At 33.9% G+C, this 6,171-nt stretch overlaps 1 long non-coding RNA gene across 1 annotated transcript; it reads right to left on the bottom strand.

Annotated features, from left to right (window-relative positions):
- Positions 1-2,450: 2,450 nt before the first annotated feature.
- Positions 2,451-4,414, bottom strand: LOC124448928. Its single transcript, XR_006949329.1, has 3 exons — positions 4,400-4,414; positions 2,840-2,902; positions 2,451-2,471 (listed from the first exon to the last, which is right to left on the bottom strand). It is a non-coding gene; the product is annotated as an uncharacterized LOC124448928 (long non-coding RNA).
- Positions 4,415-6,171: the final 1,757 nt, after the last annotated feature.

Genomic DNA, 6,171 nt, shown 5'->3' on the forward strand with positions numbered 1-6,171 from the left:
TGTGTCTTATCTATGCGTATATGTCAGTTAAATTTATTACCTGAAAATGCATATTACGCATGCTGAGTACGACAGAAATGCCATCAAATAAATTTGAATTTGGTCTTTGAAAATCGATCTTTTTTCTCCTTGAAAGCCTTTTAAAAATATATGTGACGACCCATGAAAACGCTCTATGTATAGAAACTTTTACCTATGTTATGACGTCATAAACTATAATATGACGTCATCACAATAATGGAACTCAAATAAATTTACATTAATACGTTTTCTCACGTGACTATGATTAAGAAAGGTTTGCCTTGTGCTCAATTTCTCATAAAGTGCAATTAAGTGCCAGTTACAAAACTTCATTATTAGTAATCAGTTTGTCCCTCCTCTCTCCATATGTCGATGCCTTATGATTGGTAATCATTTTGTTCCCTCCTCTCTTCCCTTAGGTCGATGCCTGATGATTACGTCACATAGTATGGAAGAATGCGAGGCGTTGTGTACTCGGTTAGCAATCATGGCAAATGGCAAATTGCGCTTTCTTGGTAGCCCGCAACACCTGAAGAACAAATTCGTTCAAGGATTCACTTTGTTGGTAAACCCTCAAGTGACACGCCCAGTAATGACACGACCTTGGTAAAAGAATTCGTGGCAGAGACGTTTCCCAGGTAGTGTACTTCAGAAACGAGCACAATGGCTGGTTGAATTACCACATAGGCGACTCAAAAGCTCTTGGTCTTCCCTGTTTGCGATCTTAGAAGATGCGCACAGCCGTTCTGTTATCGGTAATTATTCTATAAAGCAAACCACACTGGATGAGATATTTTAAATTTTGCTCTCTCACAGGAGGCTACGACGATTAGATGGTCGATTAATATTGTCATACATGGGGCACTGTGACCATTTATTTTGAATTATAACGAAATCTTTTTATCGTGTTAATGATTGTTTGTTGATTTTAATTTTTCAATCGCGCCTTGTATACGCCAATAAATGTTGCATACACCAAAAGTGCAGAAAGAAGTAAGCACGATGCAGACCTAGAACCCAGTCTACTAGATACCTGACTCCGCCAAAATTTGTAATTACGAGTTTGGCAAGCCGCCATCTTGAAAGGTGGCAAAATTGACGATATTACGAGTAAAATATGCATTTTTGCATTTAAAACGCAGTTGCAGAATTGATAGTATAGGTTTGGTTTTTAAAAATTTTTTTTAAATTTTCAGCTTATTTTTGATTGAGAGTGTTGGTTTTTGCCACCATTCAAGATGGCGTCCTTGTCTCAGGATGTCGTTCACATCTTGGGGATTGGGTTCTAAATCATTGGAGTATGACGTTATCAAATAATGTCAAGAAACATGCCAGGCTCTCTCACGTGACATATTCCAGAGCGAACTCGGGGGGCATTCAAAAAACACACTGCGATTCTTCAATTGTAAAACTGTTATATATTTCATAAAATATTTTATAAAACATTAACATGCCTTGTTACATGAGCGAAAATGTTTACAAATCAACAATTGTATGGTTTATCAATGAAAGTGAATAAATTTCTGCGGTTATAAATATAAAAATTTGTGTGTGGTATTTATCATAAACACGGCTCTTTTCCTATACGACAGTACAATAATTTACATGCATTTTGCAAGCATGAACTATTGTCGCTACTGTATATTTGGCGACTTGGTTTATTGATATAAGTCTGAAGGCATTTGACTTTTAGGTGCATCATGTACAAAAATATAGATTTATATATATATAAAGATTAATTTAAAGATTAATATAATTTATATATTTATGAAATTTTTGACTTATTCTGGATAACGAACTTTGTTGAGATTTTTTTCTTTCAAATCTTCGCTCAATAATTGCTGGAAAGAGATTATTAAAACACGGTTATGCGATTGTCAGTTGGCAAACCTCAAGCAATAACTGCCTCGATATATATTTAGTCAGTTATCATGAAATAAGTGTGAATATAATGAGAACAACGCGTGAACTTATCGTGAAACACGCGGGAGTTTAACCTTAACACATGAAATTATCTCCTTACTACAGCCGCTATAATTTATTAAACGCCGAGGCGTTTTGGACCATTCACGGTATGCAAATAAATATGCCACACGGACTGACAATGTCTTTGTTATTTTTAATGACGTAATAGGGTCAGGAAAATCAATATGCAGTTTTTCCATGTCAAGAATTTGATGCTGAATTTACATTAACTCAGTAGGTTTTTAACAAATTACAATCTGAGTAAGCATGTCGGAAATTCACAAAGAAAATATTCTTACAAACCTTTTCTATCTTCTTCCGTTAATGACGTTGATACTATTTTCTTCAAGTCTTTAACCCACTCTTCGCGTTCGTCCTCCGTGCCAGCACTAAATTCGTAAACTCGATCTGGTGGCAGATCAAAGCCGTAGCCGAGCGGGGCCTCGTATTCGTTAAAACCCGAGTGACGTCATAACCTTTCGTGCCTAATACAAATAAAGGGATGAGATAGGAAGAAAGATGAGCATAGAGGGATGAGATAGGAAGAAAGATGAGCATAGAGGGATGAGATAGGGAAGAAAGATAAGCAAAAAGGGGGAGGTGAAACAGAGAAGATGTTAGTGTAAGTAGTAAAGAAAGAAGACAATATTATTTTACATTCTTTTATATGTGAGGTTGTACATCTTAACGATTTAAAAGTCGTATGAATTTGTGTTGGACAATAAAATGTGAGCACTTGAGGAGTATTTGGGTTCGTAGTCAAATTACCAATGCGAATAAAAATAGCTTTAGGTAATATATAAAAATACTATTTTACATCGCCTAAAGCGACAATGACGATCATTCTCCATACCCTTGGTCCTCGTTTTGAAACACTTCCTTCACGAACAAAATCTTTTGTCGTTATCTTTACCAACTAAAATGTATATATAAGTATGAGACGTCAAAACTCAGAAAAATTACCATAAAATTAACCTCTTTTTTATCGACATCGACATTGCCAGCTTTCAACATTTTCAATTTAGCATAGCGTATTGTCATGTACCATTTGACTATTTCTTATTATAGCGAAAATGTAAAAGAATGTTAAATTATATAATTTATTGTAGACAGCTTTTAAAATATCAGAACATTCCTTTAAACAATTTTTAAGCCTATCTTTTGTTATTCAACAGATGTTGAAGTTTTTGTTATTTCCAACCAGTATGACCATATATGCAATTTTTTCACTAGATTTGTCGTGATGAGCTTAGACTCTCCCACCTGCTTTAAATAGTGGCAAAGGAGGAGTGTTACGCTCAATTGATCAGATACGGTTAGAAAATTTGCATATGTGGTCAAACTTTGTCAATCTTACATATAAGACGTCACACAAAATTTGAATTTTATCAAACATGAACTATTTTGCAACCGAATAGGTTAAATTGCAAAAATCAGACAGATAAACTTTAACTACCTAATTTTTATACTTAAAATCAACAAAAACAATTAAAACTAATATCTAGTAACAATTACTTCATGTAATGCTTTGTGGTAAAAGGAATTTTAAAAAAATTCAGTCACACCAACAAAAATGTTGGTAAGATCCACAGCTTCGTACGACGATAAGTCTTTTTGCAAAAGTTCATGGTGTTTAGGATTATATTATTGTTCGTACATTTTTTCAAATGTAATTTTTAGTAATTTATTTCATTATAAGAATTTGAACGAATAGGTATATTTGCTGATGTAAGACACTTATGGTGGCTGACTTCCCACTGTTGTTGTAGGTATAAATTCCGCCCAAACATTTCTCATAAATCTAGCCATATGCCGAAAAAATTGAAAATTTTTAGCCACTCATCATGCGTGGTATAAAACGCCATTGATAATGTAAATCTGAAATTCAATCTCAACATCTGATCTGAAAATAAAATAAAAGCAAAATCTTAACATTTGTGAGTTAGCCGTTAAAATTGACATTTTAAAACGTTAGTTCGATAAATAAGTACATAATCTAAGCATAAACACATTCGTTTCATTTTGTTTACAATAAAAATACCATAATGAATTGCAAGGTCTTATGACACTAACCAAATTGAATTATGCACGAATGCCGAGTAGCAAAAAAATTAAAGTATGCGCTAGGGAAGTCACATCTGTTGAAATAAGTCTAAAAACTTTCATAAGTAAGGTAAAGTGTACTAAATTACTTTATACCTTATATCCTAACGATAACTAACTCTAAGCCTAACACATACTCAACCATACCTGGCCTATATTTACAGCTATTAATACACCTATATACACAATCCTAATCAAGTCCAAAGCCTAGCGTTAACCATACCTGGCCTGTATCAGCAGCTATGAATATATTCCTCTATATACCACTACCCTTATCAAATCCTAAGCCTAAGCGCTAACAATACGTTACCTTGCCTGTATCCGCCGTAATGAACAAACTTTAAGCTGTGGTAAAATGGTAAATGTTATTGATTACGATATTAATGAAGTAAAAGGATTGCGACAAGGTTTTAGATGATAGACTTGAGAGTAAGCTGTGGTAAGTGGTAATTGTTTATGTTTAGTATTGACTAATTTTTAGAAAATGCTGATTTGTGGTTTTCATTTACCAACACTGAATAGTTGTTTTTGTTCATGAATTGTTTCAAGTCAAACTTTTTTTCTTTTTGTACGTCATCTAGCGGATGCAATAAACGCTTCAAGTAAGTACAGTGAATGATGAAGACACATTATATGGACGCAACAACATGATGCCAATAACAAACACAACAAACCACAGTTAAACTACGGAATAACCTTGTTTCACCAAGAGGTGGTGTGCTATGTTCAAGAAACGCTTTCTTCATTCGTTTCGACATAAGATGGCCATAATTTCTCAGCTTCTCCTGCCTCTTATTTACACAATGTTTGCTCTGATTGTCGTTGACGATTCTTAAGCCCGGGACTCTCCTCCCAAATTTTTATGACAGCTTTGTTTTATGATAAAATGCACCTTGCAATGTTGGAAACCCGAACAGGTAGATTATTGAACTTAAATATAACTGGACGGCTACTTCACCTGAAAATTTGAAGCCAGCAATTAAACAGTCCCCATCTTTCCACTTTTATAGAAACTTCAGGCATGTTAATGTATAAAAGTAGCCTTCAGTTGTATATTTAATCAAATGGGTGGATAATAGAAATTTTTCGTTGACAAATACTATGAAATGGTTTCGAGAAACAAATTTCAAAACTCTTCTTATAAAACAGCAAACATCAACTAAAATCTCAAAAATTACAACTCATTTTGCTTTGAAAACTGCTAAAATTTTACATATTATTTCTTACTAAGTTCTGGTAAAGTGTGTTTGTGACATTTGATTTAAATACTTGGAACTGTTCGTGTTTTTAAACCAGAGCTGTTCAATTTTATTTGGTTATGTTTAGATTTTAAGGAAGAAATGTTTGAATTTTCTTATAGTAAACTTCATTAACATGGTTAATCACTTGGTTTTAAAAATGGAGACTTAGAAATTAATCTAATTATTTCGCTTAATACTTACATCCACTCTGCTAAAAGCCTCTTCAGGGATAAGTAAATATAATCAGCGACGTGCTTTTTGTTTCATGTTTTGTTACAAGAACAAAACTGTTCGTTTTCTGGGCATTAAACTAAACTTCTCGCAGCAAAACAAGCTGAATAATGCGCGCCCAGATTTAAAATCGATCAGACATTAAAATTTGATGTAAGCATCGTCTTTGGGAGATAAATGATCTGGTTAAAATGTACACACACTCGGCAAGCTCGTACACTAAGTTCGTTGATATCGACAAAGATAGTGCTTTCCGTGATGGAACATGACCAAATATTTAGAAAAAGCCAAAGGAAGAAACATTGGATACTTCAACAGACGTTATCTGGTTGCAGCGACATTTACTGAAGCAAATAAAAGGTATGCTTGCTCACGTGTAGCTACATTGTTTTCACCCTCTCTGAAGGTGTGTAACTATGATGGGAATAGTTCTAATCAATATCTGTCAATTTATGCTTTTTAATGAGTTCAAATTGTTGTAATGAGATTAGTGTGACTTGTCAGTCGATAACAGGGAATAAAGACTTGTCAATCGAGGAAGGTCTGTAGATAAAGAAAGTATCAAGGACGTTTATGTAGATCGAGAGTAATTTCTACATCAAAAAAGATG

The sequence above is a fragment of the Xenia sp. Carnegie-2017 genome, unplaced genomic scaffold, assembly GCF_021976095.1.
Source record: "Xenia sp. Carnegie-2017 unplaced genomic scaffold, XeniaSp_v1 HiC_scaffold_23, whole genome shotgun sequence".
NCBI lineage: Eukaryota > Metazoa > Cnidaria > Anthozoa > Malacalcyonacea > Xeniidae > Xenia > Xenia sp. Carnegie-2017.